At 43.8% G+C, this 20277-nt stretch overlaps 1 pseudogene; it reads left to right on the top strand.

Moving 5' to 3' along the window:
• Positions 1-20277, top strand: part of LOC115101585 (dihydropyrimidine dehydrogenase [NADP(+)]-like) — a 125189-nt pseudogene that overhangs the window by 88665 nt on the left and 16247 nt on the right.

The raw sequence follows: 20277 nt of genomic DNA, 5'->3' as shown, positions 1-20277 counted from the left end.
ATCTTGGAGGGCACTATGGTGTTGAAAATTGAGCTTTAGTCAATGAACAGTCAATGAACAGCATACATAGGTATTTATCTTGTCCAGATGGGATAGGGCAGTGTGCTGTGCAATGGTGATTTATATTTTATTTTATATTAAATAACCTTTATTTGCTAGTCCAATGCTCTAACAACTAGGCTACCTGCCGCTCCATATGATCGTATCCATATTCTGATTAAATTCATCTTGATCCCTTAATATTAAAGATTTCAGTCTGGGGGTGTGTTCTCTAGTCAACATCCAGCTTCTAGATGTCATCCATGTTTATATTATACCCCAGTCTCTCCCATCTGTACTGTCCATCTGCTGCCTGCTCACCATCAGGAGTGAGCAGTGAGCATCTTCCCACTCTGTCTCTCATGGCCGCGTCTGTTCAGAAGGCAGGAGGAGGTGGGAAATCAATACAGGGCCAGAGACTAGGCTGCCATCTTCTGGAAATTAGTGCCAATTTATTATGTGTGCAGATCTCCCCTTGGGGACACAGTGTGGGTGGCTCCTCCTCCTCCCAAAGGTCTCCGCTGCTGCTGGCTATTCGGCTACACTGGGGGTAACTTCATAGTATTACATAAATAGGCACATGGATAGTCACAAAAACCCACACACGTGCACGCGTCTGATTGTCTAAATGTATTCTCCTACAAATGCTATGGTCTTATTGAAACTAAACTAGTGCTTTTCTTGCCTTGTCAAAATAATCATCTTTATGTAAGTGTCACTTTTTCAATATCCCTGAAAACGGAATCTGTTTGCTAAATTAAACTCTGCCTAGCACCTAAACCCTGTCACACTGACTCATAATCATAATAAGAAAAGCAGGTCTAAATGTACAGGTGAGAGATTCACATAATTGGTAATTCTATGGTTTTGAAAGTCTGCCTACTTACCAGTGAGTGGGAAGAACTTTATAGATGCCGGAACATTATAGATTTACAGTAATAAAAATTAAAATAATTGCGTGTATATTACCAGTGGTCGTTTTTAATTTGAGTACAACATTCTTAGATTTTTTTGGTGTATGAGTTACCTTTTAAAAGCTTTTAGTCATTAGGCCTGATAGTTTGCTAATTGTGTTAAGTATATTATTTGCGTCAGCTTAAAAAAAACAAGAAGCATGTCAATCTTGGTTTATTTTTTGACTTTGTTGACTCTGTTTTTTAATTGTTCGGAGGTTTAGCTTCAGACGGGGTTAAATGCATTTTCAAAGCCTCTATTTGTACATTTTAGGTCATTGAGTGCATCCTATGACCAGGCTTTTAGAAAATCACTGAAGTCAGCATGCGTTCGTTCTCCTGTAAGGGCACTTGATGATTAATATGTCAATTATGGCCACTTAGTCCCTTTGGCAAGGGCACTTATATTTCTCCTGCAGTCATTTCCAAATGAATTAGTACTTCTATACTTAGTGGTATAAATTGTCCATAATATGTCCCTGTTTATGATACCGTCAGGGAAGTAGGTCACAAAATGGCATTTTCACTCGAAGTATGCTCACGCTGTTGTTGCATCTACCTTGTGTGTGGCAAGAAAAGGTTTCAAATGATATGCGAATCTCGATTGTACACTTTCAGCACCTTGCCGCTAAATGTCATTCAAAGCTTTCTTTTTATTCTATAGTTTCCGAATATTTGAATTATTCTCAGAATATTTCCAAATGGTGCCAAAAGATTGGAAACATGGGGAGCATGAATAAAGGGACTGATTTTAAAAGATGACAACTTCAGGTCATACCCAAGACATGTCTTTTCAGGTGCTGAATGCTGCAATGCTCCAGCGGCTCTGATTAAAAGAGAAAAACTAGATATTGAAAGCAATTTTCCACAGCCCTTAGAAACTCTGTCCACTGCCAAGACCGTGAGTATGCATGCCTCTCCCTCTAAATGGAACTTACAGGGTCATGAAACCACATAAGATGAAAAAGAGGAGGATGATTAGATTCAAATTTTTTATGAAGAACTCATAGATCAAGGTGGCGTATGGAGAAAAAAAACTGTAATAAGTGAATTAACACGCATGTCACTTGCCCTGTCTGGACCTAAGAAATCAGAACAAAATAGACAAAATCGCCTCCCAATGTATTATATACGCTCTACCCTCCCTCTAATGCCAGATACAGTGCCTTCAGAAAGTATTCATACCCCTTGACTTATTCCACATTTTGTTGCGTTACAGCCTAAATTAAACATTAATTAAATGTCCTTTCTCACCCATCTACACAAAATACAATGACAATTTATTTTTTATTTTTTATGAAATACAGAAATATTTCATTTACATAAGTATTCACACCCCCTACATAAGTATTCACACAGCTGTAAGTCTCTGGGTATGTCTCTAAAAGCTTTCCACACCTGGATTGTGCAACATTTGCCAATTATTATTTTCAAAATTCTTCAAGCTCTCTCAAATTGGTTGTTGATCATTGCTAGAAAACCATTTTCAGGTATTGCCATAGAATATTAATTAGATTTAAGTCAAAACTGTTACTTGGCCACTCAGGCATAGTCACTGCCTTCTTGGTGAGCAACTCCATTGTAGATTTGGCCTTGTGTTTTAGGTTATTGTCCTGCTGAAAGGATCATTTCCCAGTGTCTGGTGGAAAGCAGACTGAACCAGGTTTTCCTCTAGGATTATGCCTGTGCTTAGCACTATTCAGTTTATTATTTATCCAGAAAAACTCTCCCTCCTTTAATGATTACAAGCATACCCATAACATGATGCAGCAAACACTATGCTTGAAAATATGAAGAGTGGTAGTCCGTAATGTGTTCCATTGGATTTGCCCCAAACATATATCACTTTGTATTCAAGACAGAAAGTGAATTGCTAGATTTTTTTCACATCTGTGAAAATGGAACGTTTCTATGTTTTGTGGAGGAAAAGATAGAGGAAGCTATGTGTTTTCCATTCACCCACACCCTTACATGATGCTATTGGAAGCTATGTGTTTCATCTCAACATCAACTGTTCAGAGGAGACTGCATGTATCAGGCCTTCATGGTCGATTTGATGCACATAAACCACTACTAAAGGACACCAATAAGAAGAAGAGACTTGCTTGGGCCAAGAAACACAAGCAATGGACATTAGACTGGTGGAAATATCTCCTTCTGATGAGTCCAAATGTGCGATTTTTTTGGGGTGAAACGCAGAGTAGGTGAACAGATGATCTCCGCATGTGTGGGGTGTGATGGTGTGGGGGTGATTTGCTGGTGACACTGTCAGTGATTTATTTAGCATTCAAGGCACACTTAACCAGCATGGCTACCACGGCATTCTGCAGTGATACGCCATCCCATCTAGTTTGTACTTAGTGGGATATAATTTGTTTTTCAACAGGACAATGACCCAAAACACACCTCCAGGGTGTGTAAGGGCTATTTGACCCAGAAGGAGAGTAATGGAGTGCTGCATCAGATGACCTGGTCTCCACAATCACCCAACCTCAACCCAATTGAGGTTTGGGAAGAGCTGGACCCCAGACTGAAGGAAAAGCAGCCAACAACTGCTCAGCGTATGTGGGAACTCCTTCAAGACTGTTGGAAAAGCATTCCTCATGGAGCTGGTTGAGAGAATGCCAAGGCTGTGCAAAGCTGTCATCAAGGCAAAGGGTGGCTACTTTGAAGAATCTAAATCTAAAATATATTTTGATTTGTTTAACACTTTTTTTTGGTTACTATATGATTCCATATGTGTTATTTCGTAGTTTCGATGTCTTCACTATTATTATGAAATTTTGAAAATAGTAAAAATAAAGAAAAACCCTTGAATGAGTAGGTGTGTTCAAACATTTGAATGGTACTGTATATTTCCACACTATGTGGTTGTAATAATACTGTTAAATTGTGATAAGAGCTGCTAGAAAACACCACTTGAAATGTCAGCCTGGTTTGGTGGCATGGAGTTTTGGCCTACCTAGTGACATCATCAGGCATTAAATTAGTTGATGGACCAATCAACTAATGTAATGATTAACCTACAGTGAGGGAAAAAAGTATTTGATCCCCTGCTGATTTTGCACGTTTGCATACTGACAAAGAAATTACCAGTCTATAATTTTAATGGTAGGTTTATTTGAACAGTGAGAGACAGAATAACAACAAAAAAATCCAGAAAAACTAATGTCAAAAATGTTATACATTTATTTTAATGAGGGAAATAAGTATTTGACCCCCTCTCAATCAGAAAGATTTCTGGCTCCCAGGTGTCTTTTATATAGGTAACGAGCTGAGATTAGGAGCACACTCTTAAAGGGAGTTCTCCTAATCTCAGCTTGTTACCTGTATAAAAGACACCTGTCCACAGAAGCAATCAATCAATCAATCAGATTCCAAACTCTCCACCATGGCCAAGACCAAAGAGCTCTCCAAGGATGTGAGAGACAAGATTGTAGACCTACACAAGGCTGGAATGGCCTACAAGACCATCGCCAAGCAGCTTGGTGAGAAGGTGACAACAGGTGGTACGATTATTCGCAAATGGAAGAAACACCATAGAAGTGTCAATCTCCCTCTGCCTGGGGCTCCATGCAAGATCTCACCTCGTGGAGTTGCAATGATCATGAGAACGGTGAGGAATCAGCCCAGAACTACACGGGAGGATCTTTAAATTAAAATCAAATCAAATGTATTTGTCACATACACATGTTTAGCAGATGTTAATGCGAGTGTAGCGAAATGCTTGTGCTTCTAGTTCCGACAATGCAGCAATAACCAACGAGTAATCTAACCTAACAATTCCAAAACTACTACCTTATACATGATCTTGTCAATGATCTCAAGGCAGCTGGGACCATAGTCACCAAGAAAACAATTGGTAACACACTACGCTGTGAAGGACTGAAATCCTGCAGCGCCCGCAAGGTCTCCCTGCTCAAGAAAGAACATATACATGCCGTCTGAAGTTTGCTAATGAACATCTGAATGATTCAAAGGACAACTGGGTAAAAGTGTTGTGGTCAGATGAGACCACAACTCGCCGTGTTTGGAGGAGGAGGAATGTTGCCTATGACCTCAAGAACACGACCCCCACCGTCAAACATGGAGGTGGAAACATTATGCTTTGGGGACAGGACAACTTCACCGCATCAAAGGGACGATGGACGGGGCCATGTACCGTCAAATCTTGGATGAGAACCTCCTTCCCTCAACCAGGGCATTGAAAATGGGTCGTGGATGGGTATTCCAGCATGACAATGATCCAAAACACACAGCCAAGGCAACAAAGGAGTGGCTCAAGAAGAAGCACATTAAGGTCCTGGAGTGGCCTAGCCAGTCTCCAGACCTTAATCCCATAGAAAATCTGTGGAGGGAGCTGAAGGTTCGAGTTGCCCCACATCAGCCTCGAAACCTTAATGACTTGGAGAAGATCTGCAAAGAGGAGTGGGACAATATCCCTCGTGAGATGCGTGCAAACCTGGTGGCCAACTACAAGAAACATCTGACCTCTGATTGCCAACAAGGGTTTTGCCACCAAGTACTAAGTCATGTTTTGCAGAGGGGTCAAATACTTATTTCCCTCATTAAAATGCAAATCAATTTATAACATTTTTGACATGCGTTTTTTTTTTTTTGTTATTCTGTCTCTCACTGTTCAAATAAACCTACCATTAAAATTATAGACCGATCATTTCTTTGTCAGTAGGCAAACGTACAAAATCAGCAGGGGATCAAATACTTTTTTCCCTCACTGTATAGGTGTAACATGGTAGCACCAGATCTATAGGTTAAGGTATTGATTGAACTGTTGTCTCCATTCTTTGACTATGTGATGTTTCGTTCTTCTTGACCTCGCTGACAAGTCATCCACCAGCACGGGACAGAACAGGAAAACAAGTGGACCCCTAAAAATAAAAAGAGAGTGATTTAAACTTGCCATAAAGAGTAGGAGACAGAGAGAGAGAGAGAGAGGAAGAAGCATTTTTCCCTTACTAGCATCCACCACCTCCCCCGGCCACGTACATCACTTTCTCCTGCGATAATGATGGCTGTAGTCATAGAGATAATTGTGGTCGAATGATTTTCTGTGTCAGCTAGGTCCAAGTGGTGTGCAATTGAAAAACTGAAACAAATATTTGAGGGAGGATGTTTTTCCTCTCTCTCGCTATCTCTTTCCTTCTCTCTCTCGTTTCTTCTCCCTGCAGATAGAATGGAAAGGGTCTTGAGGGACGAGACCGTGTAAGTAACCACTGTTTGGTAATTACCTGGAATGTGCCTCCTCATAGCCGGCATCCAATCGTTGGTCGCCTATGTGTTGGAGGAGCTATCGTCTTGGCAATGATATTTGATCTCTCTTTGTCGTGTTGGTTCTCTTTTCATGAAGGGTTGTGGGGATGGATTAGTGCCCAATGGTTAACAGAAAACACCAAGGACCCAGTAACCTATAGTATGTGAATCCTTGTTGAGGGCCCTAGTACATATGGATGGGTTGTTGTTACAGAGGTTAGCCTGTGATAGTGGACAGAGAGGACAGTGTTACTGGCAACATTTTCTTCACAGGTGCATGTATTACATTGAGGTGTGTGTGTGTGTGTGTTCTTGTCTGTGTGTTTTTGTGTGTACAAACAAAAATAGACAAGAACAGCTCAAAAACAGGACTACATGCAATAAACCATTCACTCATCATCCTGTTTGTTCATCGAAACGTGGCTCTCATATCTGTCCAGATCTTTATCAATCTCATTCTGATTCCTTTATACTCACCGACTTTACAATATGTCCTTACTTGTCTTGCACTTCATCAGGGTTAGGTAGCAGAGAGCTGCCTTCATGTGTAGTTGACTTAACTCACAATGCAGTGCCGAGCTAAATCCATGAAACATTGCCCCGTGGATACATCCCAACTATTAGCAGTGAACACAGCAGATATTACAGGAAACATTGCCCCGGGGATACATCCCAACTATTAGCAGTGAACACAGCAGATATTACAGGAAACAGATACATGCTCACAGGGGAAACAACTGTTGTCTGTGATGCTTATTTTATTTCTCCACAATAGCATTTGTTTAGGATTATAAAAAAACTGTTGCAGATTATGTCTGCGTTACAATCATTAATGTCATTTCTTTCTATCTATGGTTTATAGATACTACATAAACCAAATATCGTTACATCTATTAGTGTGTTATACTGTAATTGCTTGATATGGACTTGTTTTTTAATTAGATTATGCAAATTGGTCGCTACTAATTGGTAATAGTAACCAGAGCAGAAAGAAACGTCAGTCTTCAAATATCATTGCCTCTGTAGTAATTGTCTATAAGTAACTGTATATCATGAATACGAATTGTGGTTCTCCAGTCATTAAGTAAAAGCGGCTAAATTGAAATATTGAATTGCAGGAGTACATCATACTAGTTCTGCATTATTGAATGGCCTGTAGGTTCAATAGTTATTCTCATTGGCGTTGAATCAAATATTATATTCAGATTCACAACTGAAGCCAGTATCTTTGAAGTGACATTATAGGGACATTATAGTGACCATGCACCTGCCTCCTATTTGCATTGTCATTTAATGCTGTTCATGTTAGCAGGATATTTTTGTGACCAATTGACCCGAACATGAAAAACTGAGCCCTAATTATATTGTGCAGTTGCAGGGATTTTTCTGCCATTGAAATACTTGTTTGATCAGTGTAAAAAAATAAATAAATGTAGCTTTAAAACTGCAAAGATTTCTCTCGGCTTCATGAAGAAATTCGTAGAATTGCAGGTCCCACAGGCCCTAGTGACTAACGTGTCTCCCTGTATTGTGCGTGGCACCACGTCAGGTCATGTGTTCGGCCCCGGACAGGGCTCCTTCCTTAACATCGAGCTGGTCAGTGAGAAGACGGCTGCATACTGGTGCCATGGTGTCAAAGAGCTGAAGGCAGACTTCCCCAAGAACGTGAGTTCACTCTTGTCCACAGATACCATTTTCATGCTATAGCGCTGAACCATACTGTGCTGACAGAGAAACTCTCCTTTCCAGCGCACTTCCAGTAACAACTGTGGTGGATGTGTAACCAGGCCAGCACAGTACAGCTCAGTTTGGCCTGGCTTGGTTCAGTTCAGTAATGTAAAAGGGTAGTAGTGGGTGACGACTTGATATCTTATTTACCAATTGAAGACTTCTTTCTCAGCATAGAGGAATTAGCCAATGTCCCTCAAACTATTTTTGGATCCAACTGCAGTTCCATCAGTTTTGAGGATATTTAGTCCAGAATGAATTACAGTAAAAAATTCAGAGTCCCATTGAACATAATACCCAGCTTTCCTGTATGGAGAGTTACTGTATATCCGTGTCAGTCTGTCCCATTTAGCCTACAATGATTACACTGCTATGCTTCCACACCAAGCTCAGGTTCAGGTATCCTCTTCACAACTGACCACTTCCAACCTTCATCCTCCTGTTATTTCCTTACCTGGATGCCTGAGCTCCCTACCAGCCAATCCCCTTGTCCCATCCTCCCCAAACTAGTTACCATTACAGCAAAACATAAATATTTATATCTCATTGAGAGGCAGCCATTAATAATTTTCCTTCCCATATTATTCCCATTCATTATTTCTGTTTTCCTCCCCAACTTTCCAAAACGTTCCTCTACCCTCGTCGTCAGCATGTAGTGACCTTGGAGGTCACCGTCCTCGGTCCGCCAAGTGCAATCCGGGTTGCTTTGAAATGCGTCCTCGGCTGAGGCAGAACCAAACTCATCACAGCGCGTGCCTCCCCAAGGTTAAAGGTCACTTGCGTATGCCGCTCTGCAAAATGAATACTCAGAGAAGGGGAATGAATAATAACAAAGCCCTCTCCAAATGATGTGAAATTGTTGGGACTGGGGAGATTGAGACACCTCTTTCTCACAGGGACTGATTGAGACTGTGGAGTGGAGTGGTCTGTCTGTATCGGGTTTTACAAGCAGCAGGCACACCTGTACTATTGCTACACTGATAGAGAGCGAGAGCGAGCGAGACAGAGGGGGGGACAATGACAGAAAGAGAGGGATAAAGAGAGACAGAAAAAAAACAGAGAGAGAGCGAGAGAGAGAGAGAGAGCAAAATGGAGATAGAAAGTGAGAGAGAGGAACGTGGAAAGACTGAAAAGGTGCAGCCACATCCCCCCCTTTTTTAATATCTCCATATCAGCAGTGATTGACAGTTGCCGTGGTGCCGGGGGTCCCTGGAGAGGCAGTGTAGAGGGTGTTGGTGGATGGGATCACTTACTCACTCTGCTCCATTATTAAAGAGATAACAGGAGGATCCCCTTGCTCGACTCTGCTAGACTGTGCTCTGCTCCTCACAGAGACGGGCAGACAGAGGGGCGAGCGAGCGGGCTGGAGGACAGGAAGGCAGACAGACAGACAGGCAGGCAGGCAGGCAGGCAGACGAACAACCACACGGCTCACTCTACGGGATGGAGTTTAGCCAGGACTATTCCTCTGCATTGTCTGTAGGTCTGACACTTTTTAGTCTGTCTTTAGGTCTGTAACTTTTTTGTCTGTCTGTCTTTACGACTGTACGTCTCTACGTCTGTCTGTATGCGTACCACATTGCATCTAGTCTGTCTGTCTGTCTGTCTGTCTGTCTGTCTGTCTTTATGACTGTACATCTCTACGTCTGTCTCCACGTCTGTCTCAACATCTGTCTCTACGTCTGGCTGTACGTCTGTCTTTACATATATCTCTAAGACTGGCTCTATGTCTGTCTCCACGTCTGTCTCAACGTCGGTCTCTACGTCTGTCTCAACGTCTGTCTCAACGTCTGTCTCTACGTCGGTCTCTACGTCTATCTCTACGTCGGTCTCTACGTCTGTCTCTACGTCTGTCTCTGCGTCTGTCTCTACGTCGGTCTCTACGTCTATCTCTACGTCTGTCTCAACGTCTGTCTCAACGTCTGTCTCTACATCTGGCTGTACGATTGTCTCTACATCCGTCTCTACGTCTATCTCTACGTCTATGTCTACATCTATGTCTATGTCTGTCTCTACGTCTGTCTCTACGTCTGGCTGTATGTCTGAATCTACGTCTATCTCCACGTCTGTCTCAACGTCTGGCTGTATGCCTGTATGTACGTCTAACTCTTTGTCTGTCTCTACGTCAGTCTCTCTAGGTCTGGCTGTACATCTATCTCTATGTCTATGTCTGTCTACATCTGGCTGTATGTCTGTCTCTACCTCTATCTCTACGTCTATCTCTACGTCTGTCTCTACGTCTGTCTCTACGTCTGTCTCTACGTCTGTCTCTACGTCTGTCTCAACGTCTGTCTCAACGTCTGTCTCTACGTCTGTCTCTACGTCTATCTCTACGTCTGTCTCTACGTCTGGCTGTACGATTGTCTCTACATCTGTCTCTACATCTATCTCTACGTCTGGCTGTATGATTGTCTCTACATCTGTCTCTACGTCTGGCTGTACGATTGTCTCTACATCTGTCTCTACGACTGTCTCTACGTCTGTCTCTACGTCTGGCTGTATGTCTGTATGTACGTCAAACTCTTTGTCTGTCTCTACGTCAGTCTCTCTAGGTCTGGCTGTACATCTATCTCTATGTCTACGTCTGTGTCTACATCTATCTCTACGTCTATCTCTACTTCTGGCTGTACGTCTGTCTCTACGTCTGTCTCTACGTCTGTCTCTACGTCTATCTCTACGTCTATCTCTACTTCTGGCTGTACGTCTGTCTCTACGTCTATCTCTACTTCTGGCTGTACGCCTGTCTCTACGTCTATCTCTACATCTGTCTCTACGTCTGTCTCTACCTCTATCTCTACGTCTATCTCTACGTTTGTCTCTGTCTGTCTCTACGTCTATCCCTACATCTGTCTCTACGTCTGTCTCTACCTCTATCTCTACGTTTGTCTCTGTCTGTCTCTACCTCTATCTCTACGTCTGTCTCTACGTCTGTCTCTACGTCTATCTCTACGTCTGTGTCTACGTCTGGCTGTACGATTGTCTCTACATCTGTCTCTACGTCTATCTCTACGTCTGGCTGTACGATTGTCTCTACATCTGTCTCTACGACTATCTCTACGTCTGTCTCTACGTCTGGCTGTATGTCTGTATGTACGTCCCACTCTTTGTCTGTCTCTACGTCAGTCTCTCTAGGTCTGGCTGTACATATATCTCTATGTCTATGTCTACGTCTGTGTCTACATCTGGCTGTATGTCTGTCTCTACGTCTATCTCTACGTCTGTCTCTACGTCTATCTCTACGTCTATCTCTACTTCTGGCTGTACGCCTGTCTCTACGTCTATCTCTACATCTGTCTCTACGTCTGTCTCTACCTCTGTCTCTACGTCTGTCTCTACCTCTATCTCTACCTCCGTCTCTACGTCTATCTCTACGTTTGTCTCTGTCTGTCTCTACGTCTATATCGCTACATCTGTCTCTACGTCTATCTCTACGTTTGTCTCTGTCTGTCTCTACGTCTATCGCTACATCTGTCTCTACGTCTGTCTCTACCTCTGTCTCTACGTCTGTCTCTACGTCTGTCTCTACCTCTATCTCTACCTCCGTCTCTACGTCTATCTCTACGTTTGTCTCTGTCTGTCTCTACGTCTATTGCTACATCTGTCTCTACGTCTATCTCTACGTTTGTCTCTGTCTGTCTCTACGTCTATCGCTACATCTGTCTCTACGTCTATCTCTACATCTGTCTCTACATCTGTCTTTACCTCTATCTCTACCTCCGTCTCTACGTCTATCTCTACGTTTGTATCTGTCTGTCTCTCTGTCTATCGCTACATCTGGCTGTACGTCTGTCTCTAAGTGTATCTCCACGTCTGTCTCTACGTCTGTCTCTGTCTTTCTCTACGCCTGTCTCTACGTCTGTCTATGTCTATCTGTACTTCTACTTCTACGTCTGGCTGTGCGTCTGTCTCTACGCCTGTCTCTACGTCTGTCTCTTCGTCTGTCTCTTTACGTCTTTCTCTACGTTTGTCTCTGTCTGTCTCTACTCCTGCCTCTACGTCTGTCTCTACCTCTATCTCTACCTCCGTCTCTACGTCTTTCTCTACGTTTGTCTCTGTCTATCTCTACGTCGGTATCTACGTCGGTCTCTACGTCTGTCTCTACGTCTGTCTCTACATCTGGCTGTACGATTGTCTCTACATCCGCCTCTACGTCTATCTCTACGTCTATGTCTACATCTATGTCTATGTCTGTCTCTAAGTCTGTCTCTGTCTGGCTGTATGTCTGAATCTACGTCTGTCTCTACGACTTTTTATACATCTGTCTCTACTTCTGTCTATGTCTATCTGTACTTCTACTTCTACGTCTGGCTGTGCGTCTGTCTCTACGCCTGTCTCTTTATGTCTTTCTCTACGTTTGTCTCTGTCTGTCTCTACTCCTGTCTCTACCTCCGTCTCTATGTCTTTCTCTACGTTTGTCTCTGTCTATCTCTACGTCTGTCTCAACGTCTGTCTCTACGTCGGTCTCTACATCGGTCTCTACGTCTGTCTCTACGTCTGTCTCTACGTCGGTCTCTACGTCTGTCTCTACGTCTGTCTCTACGTCTGTCTCTACGTCGGTCTCTACCTCTATCTCTACCTCCGTCTCTACGTCTATCTCTATGTTTGTCTCTGTCTGTCTCTACGTCTGTCTCTACGTCTGTCTCTACGTCTGTCTCTACGTCTGTCTCTACGTCTGTCTCTACCTCTGTCTCTACGTCTGTCTCTACGTCTGTCTCTGTCTTTCTCTACGCCTGTCTCTACGTCTGTCTATGTCTATCTGTACTTCTACTTCTACGTCTGGCTGTGCGTCTGTCTCTACGCCTGTCTCTACGTCTGTCTCTTCGTCTGTCTCTTTACGTCTTTCTCTACGTCTGTCTCAACGTCTATCTCTACGTCTGTCTCTACGTCGGTCTCTACATCTATCTCTACGTCTGTCTCTACGTCTGTCTCTACATCTGGCTGTACGATTGTCTCTACATCCGTCTCTACGTCTATCTCTACGTCTATATCTATGTCTATGTCTGTCTCTATGTCTGGCTGTATGTCTGAATCTACGTCTGTCTCTACGACTTTTTATACATCTGTCTCTATGTCTGTCTATGTCTATCTGTACTTCTACTTCTACGTCTGGCTGTGCGTCTGTCTCTACGCCTGTCTCTACGTCTGTCTATGTCTATCTGTACTTCTACTTCTACGTCTGGCTGTGCGTCTGTCTCTACGCCTGTCTCTACGTCTGTCTCTACGTCTGTCTTAATGTCTATCTCTATGTCTGTCTCTACGTCTATCTCTACGTCTATCTCTATGTCTGTCTCTACGTCTGTCTACGTCGGTCTCTACATCTATCTCTACGTCTGTCTCTACGTCTGTCTCTACGTCTGTCTCTACGTCGGTCTCTACGTCTGTCTCTACGTCTGTCTCAACGTCTGTCTCTACGTCTGTCTCTACGTCTGTCTCTACGTCTGTCTCTACATCTGGCTGTACGATTGTCTCTACGTCTATGTCTACATCTATGTCTATGTCTGTCTCTACGTCTGTCTCTATGTCTGGCTGTATGTCTGAATCTACGTCTGTCTCTACGACTTTTTATACATCTGTCTCAAAGTCTGTGTCTATGTCTGTCTCTACGTCTATCTCTATGTCTGTCTCTACGTCTGTCTCTACGTCTGTCTTTACGTCGGTCTCTACATCTATCTCTACGTCTGTCTCTACGTCTGTCTCTACCTCTATCTCTACATCTGTCTCTACCTCTATCTCTACCTCCGTCTCTACGTCTATCTCTATGTTTGTCTCTGTCTGTCTCTACGTCTATCGCTACATCTGTCTCTACCTCCGTCTCTACGTCTTTCTCTACGTTTGTCTCTGTCTGTCTCTCTGTCTATCGCTACATCTGGCTGTACGTCTGTCTCTAAGTGTATCTCCACGTCTGTCTCTACGTATATCTCTGTCTTTCTCTACGCCTGTCTCTACGTCTGTCTATGTCTATCTGTACTTCTACTTCTACGTCTGGCTGTGCGTCTGTCTCTACGCCTGTCTCTACGTCTGTCTCTTCGTCTGTCTCTTTACGTCTTTCTCTACGTCTGTCTCAACGTCTATCTCTACGTCTGTCTCTACGTCGGTCTCTACATCTATCTCTACGTCTGTCTCTACGTCTGTCTCTACATCTGGCTGTACGATTGTCTCTACATCCGTCTCTACGTCTATCTCTACATCTATATCTATGTCTATGTCTGTCTCTAAGTCTGTCTCTATGTCTGGCTGTATGTCTGAATCTACGTCTGTCTCTACGACTTTTTATACATCTGTCTCTATGTCTGTCTATGTCTATCTGTACTTCTACTTCTACGTCTGGCTGTGCGTCTGTCTCTACGCCTGTCTCTACGTCTGTCTATGTCTATCTGTACTTCTACTTCTACGTCTGGCTGTGCGTCTGTCTCTACGCCTGTCTCTACGCCTGTCTCTACGTCTGTCTCTACCTCTATCTCTACCTCCGTCTCTACCTCTATCTCTACCTCCGTCTCTACGTCTTTCTCTACGTTTGTCCCGGTCTATCTCTACGTCTGTCTCAAAGTCTGTCTCTACGTCGGTCTCTACGTCTGTCTCTACGTCGGTCTCTACATCTATCTCTACGTCTGTCTCTACGTCTGTCTCTACATCTGTCTGTACGATTGTCTCTACATCCGTCTCTACGTCTATGTCTACATCTATGTCTATGTCTGTCTCTACGTCTGTCTCTATGTCTGGCTGTATGTCTGAATCTACGTCTGTCTCTACGACTTTTTATACATCTGTCTCAAAGTCTGTGTCTATGTCTGTCTCTACGTCTATCTCTACGTCTATCTCTATGTCTGTCTCTACGTCTATCTCTACGTCTGGCTGTATGATTGTCTCTACATCTGTCTCTACGTCTGGCTGTACGATTGTCTCTACATCTGTCTCTACATCTATCTCTACGTCTGGCTGTATGATTGTCTCTACATCTGTCTCTACGTCTGGCTGTACGATTGTCTCTACATCTGTCTCTACGACTATCTCTACGTCAGTCTCTCTAGGTCTGGCTGTACATGTATCTCTATGTCTATGTCTACGTCTGTGTCTACATCTATCTCTACGTCTATCTCTACTTCTGGCTGTACGTCTGTCTCTACGTCTATCTCTACGTCTGTCTCTACGTCTATCTCTACTTCTGGCTGTACGTCTGTCTCTACGTCTATCTCTACTTCTGTCTCTACGTCTGTCTCTACCTCTATCTCTACGTCTATCTCTACGTTTGTCTCTGTATGTCTCTACGTCTATCGCTACATCTGTCTCTACGTCTGTCTCTACCTCTATCTCTACGTCTATCTCTACGTTTGTCTCTGTCTCTACATATATTGCTACATCTGTCTCTACGTCTATCTCTACGTTTGTCTCTGTCTGTCTCTACCTCTGTCTCTACGTCTGTCTCTACGTCTGTCTCTACGTCTGGCTGTACGATTGTCTCTACGTCTATCTCTACGTCTGTCTCTACGTCTGGCTGTACGATTGTCTCTACATCTGTCTCTACGACTATCTCTACGTCTGTCTCTACGTCTGGCTGTATGTCTGTATGTACGTCCCACTCTTTGTCTGTCTCTACGTCAGTCTCTCTAGGTCTGGCTGTACATATATCTCTGTCTATATCTACGTCTGTGTCTACATCTGGCTGTATGTCTGTCTCTACGTCTATCTCTACGTCTGTCTCTACGTCTATCTCTACGTCTATCTCTACTTCTGGCTGTACGTCTGTCTCTACGTCTATCTCTACTTCTGGCTGTACGCCTGTCTCTACGTCTATCTCTACATCTGTCTCTACGTCTGTCTCTACCTCTATCTCTACCTCCGTCTCTACGTCTATCTCTACGTTTGTCTCTGTCTGTCTCTACGTCTATATCGCTACATCTGTCTCTACGTCTGTCTCTATCTACCTCCGTCTCGTTTGTCTCTGTCTGTCTCTACGTCTATCGCTACATCTGTCTCTACGTCTATCTCTACATCTGTCTCTACATCTGTCTCTACCTCTCTCTACCTCCGTCTCTACGTCTATCTCTACGTTTGTCTCTGTCTGTCTCTACGTCTATCGCTACATCTGTCTCTACATCTGTCTCTACATCTGTCTCTACGTCTGTCTCTACCTCTGTCTCTACGTCTGTCTCTACCTCTGTCTCTACCTCTGTCTCTCTACCTCTGTCTCTACTGTCTCTGTCTCTACGTCTGTCTCTCTGTCTCGTACCTCTGTCTCTCTCTGTCTCTGTCTCTACATTATCTCTACGTCTGTCTCTACGTCTCTTCTCTATGATTGTCTTGTCTCTACGTCTGTCTCTCTGTCTATGTCTACATCTATGTCTATCTGTCTCTACGTCTGTCTCTGTCTCTGTACGTCTGTCTCTACGTCTTTCTCTACATCTGTCTCAACGTCTGTCTCTAATCGTCTGTCTCTACGTCTGTCTCTATGTCTGTCTCGTCTGGTCTATCTCTACATCTATCTCTACGTCTATCTCGTCTGTCTCTATCGTCTGTCTCTATCTGTCTGTCTCTACGTCTGTCTCTACGTCTGTCTCTCTCGTCTGTCTCTCGTCTGTCTCTACGATCTGTCTCTACCTCCGTCTCTACGTCTTTCTCTACGTTTGTCTCGGTCTATCTCTACGTCTGTCTCTACGTCTGTCTCTACGTCGTCGTCTGTCTCTACGTCTGTCTCTACGTCGGTCTCTACATCTATCTCTACGTCTGTCTCTCTGTCTGTCTCGTCTGTCTCTACATCTGGCTGTACGATTGTCTCTACATCCGTCTCTACGTCTATCTCTACGTCTATGTCTACATCTATGTCTATGTCTGTCTCTACGTCTGTCTCTATGTCTGGCTGTATGTCTGTCTGTCTCTACGTCTGTCTCTACGACTTTTTATACATCTGTCTCAAAGTCTGTGTCTATGTCTGTCTCTACGTCTCTATCTCTACGTCTATCTCTATGTCTGTCTCTACGTCTGTCTTAATGTCTATCTCTATCTGTCTGTCTCTACGTCTGTCTCTATCTGGCTACGTCTGTCTCTACGTCTATCTCTGTCTCTGTCTGTCTCTACGTCTATCTCTACGTCTGGCTGTGTCTGATTGTCTCTACGTCATCTGTCTCTACGTCTGGCTACATCTGTCTACGATCTGTCTCTACATCTGTCTCTACATCTATCTCTACGTCTGGCTGTCTGATTGTCTCTACATCTGTCTCTACGTCTGGCTGTACGATTGTCTACGTCTGTCTCTACATCTGTCTCTACGACTATCTCTACGTCTCAGTCTCTCTACGTCTGGCTGTACATGTCTATGTCTGTCTCTATCTCTATGTCTATGTCTCTACGTCTGTGTCTATCTCTATCTATCTCTACGTCTATCTCTACTTCTGGCTGTACGTCTGTCTCTATCGTCTATCTCTACGTCTGTCTCTACGTCTATCTCTACTTCTGGCTGTACGTCTGTCTCTACGTCTGGCTTCGTGTCTCTCTGTCTATCTCTACTTCTGTCTCTACGTCTGTCTCTACCTCTATCTCTACGTCTATCTCTACGTTTGTCTCTGTCTGTCTCTACGTCTATCGCTACATCTGTCTCTACGTCTGTCTCTACCTCTATCTCTACGTCTATCTCTACGTTTGTCTCTGTCTGTCTCTACGTCTATTGCTACATCTGTCTCTACGTCTATCTCTACGTTTGTCTCTGTCTGTCTCTACCTCTATCTCTACGTCTGTCTCTACGTCTGTCTCTACGTCTGTCTCTACGTCTGGCTGTACGATTGTCTCTACGTCTATCTCTACGTCTGTCTCTACGTCTGGCTGTACGATTGTCTCTACATCTGTCTCTACGACTATCTCTACGTCTGTCTCTACGTCTGGCTGTATGTCTGTATGTACGTCCCACTCTTTGTCTGTCTCTACGTCAGTCTCTCTAGGTCTGGCTGTACGCATATATCTCTGTCTATGTCTACGTCTGTGTCTACATCTGGCTGTATGTCTGTCTCTACGTCTATCTCTACGTCTGTCTCTACGTCTATCTCTACGTCTATCTCTACTTCTGGCTGTACGTCTGTCTCTACGTCTATCTCTACTTCTGGCTGTACGCCTGTCTCTACGTCTATCTCTACATCTGTCTCTACGTCTGTCTCTACCTCTATCTCTACCTCCGTCTCTACGTCTATCTCTATGTTTGTCTCTGTCTGTCTCTACGTCTATATCGCTACATCTGTCTCTACGTCTATCTCTACGTTTGTCTCTGTCTGTCTCTACGTCTATCGCTACATCTGTCTCTACGTCTATCTCTACATCTGTCTCTACATCTGTCTCTACCTCTCTCTACCTCCGTCTCTACGTCTATCTCTACGTTTGTCTCTGTCTGTCTCTACGTCTATCGCTACATCTGTCTCTACATCTGTCTCTACCTCTATCTCTACCTCCGTCTCTACGTCTTTCTCTACGTTTGTCTCTGTCTATCTCTACGTCTGTCTCAACGTCTGTCTCTACGTCGGTCTCTACGTCGGTCTCAACGTCTGTCTCTACGTCTGTCTCTACGTCGGTCTCTACATCTATCTCTACGTCTGTCTCTACGTCTGTCTCTACGTCTGTCTCTACGTCGGTCTCTACGTCTGTCTCTACGTCGGTCTCTACGTCTGTCTCAACGTCTGTCTCTACGTCTGTCTCTACGTCTGTCTCTACGATTGTCTCTACATCCGTCTCTACGTCTATCTCTACGTCTATGTCTACATCTATGTCTATGTCTGTCTCTACGTCTGTCTCTATGTCTGGCTGTATGTCTGAATCTACGTCTGTCTCTACGACTTTTTATACATCTGTCTCAAAGTCTGTGTCTATGTCTGTCTCTACGTCTATCTCTACGTCTATCTCTATGTCTGTCTCTACGTCTGTCTCTACGTCTGTCTTTACGTCGGTCTCTACATCTATCTCTACGTCTGTCTCTACGTCTGTCTCTACATCTGGCTGTACGATTGTCTCTACATCTACGTCTATCTCTACGTCTATGTCTACATCTATGTCTATGTCTGTCTCTGTCTGTCTCTATGTCTGGCTGTGCGTCTGTCTCTACGCCTGTCTCTACGTCTGTCTCTACCTCTATCTCTACCTCCGTCTCTACCTCTATCTCTACCTCCGTCTCTACGTCTTTCTCTACGTTTGTCCCGGTCTATGTCTACGTCTGTCTCAACGTCTGTCTCTACGTCGGTCTCTACGTCTGTCTCAACGTCTATCTCTACGTCTGTCTCTACGTCGGTCTCTACATCTATCTCTACGTCTGTCTCTACGTCTGTCTCTACATCTGGCTGTACGATTGTCTCTACATCCGTTTCTACGTCTATCTCTACGTCTATGTCTACATCTATGTCTATGTCTGTCTCTACGTCTGTCTCTATGTCTGGCTGTATGTCTGAATCTACGTCTGTCTCTACGACTTTTTATACATCTGTCTCAAAGTCTGTGTCTATGTCTGTCTCTACGTCTATCTCTACGTCTGTCTCTACGTCTGTCTTAATGTCTATCTCTATGTCTGTCTCTACGTCTATCTCTATGTCTGTCTCTACGTCTATCTCTACATCTATCTCTGTCTGTCTCTACGTCTATCTCCACGTCTGTCTCTACGACTTTTTATACATCTGTCTCTACGTCTGTGTCTATGTCTGTCTCTACCTCTATCTCTACGTCTATCTCTACGTCTGTCTCAACGTCTGTCTCAACGTCTGTCTCTACGTCTGTCTCTATGTCTGTCTCTACGTCTGTCTCTACGTCTGTCTCTACGTCTGGCTGTACGATTGTCTCTACATCTGTCTCTACATCTATCTCTACGTCTGGCTGTACGATTGTCTCTACATCTATCTCTACGTCTGGCTGTACGATTGTCTCTACATCTGTCTCTACGTCTGGCTGTACGATTGTCTCTACGTCTGTCTCTACGTCGGTCTCTACATCTGGCTGTACGATTGTCTCTACATCCGTCTCTACGTCTATCTCTACGTCTACATCTATGTCTATGTCTGTCTCTACGTCTGTCTCTATGTCTGGCTGTATGTCTGAATCTACGTCTGTCTCTACGACTTTTTATACATCTGTCTCTACGTCTATCTCTATGTCTGTCTCTGTCTGACTCTACGTCTGGCTGTACGATTGTCTCCACATCTGTCTCTACGTCTGGCTGTACGATTGTCTCTACATCTGTCTCTACGACTATCTCTACGTCTGTCTCTACGTCTGGCTTTATGTCTGTATGTACGTCAAACTCTTTGTCTGTCTCTACGTCAGTCCC

The sequence above is a fragment of the Oncorhynchus nerka genome, linkage group LG20, assembly GCF_034236695.1.
Source record: "Oncorhynchus nerka isolate Pitt River linkage group LG20, Oner_Uvic_2.0, whole genome shotgun sequence".
In the NCBI taxonomy this organism is placed as follows: Eukaryota; Metazoa; Chordata; class Actinopteri; order Salmoniformes; family Salmonidae; genus Oncorhynchus; species Oncorhynchus nerka.
This window is presented reverse-complemented; position numbering and strand designations above follow the sequence as displayed.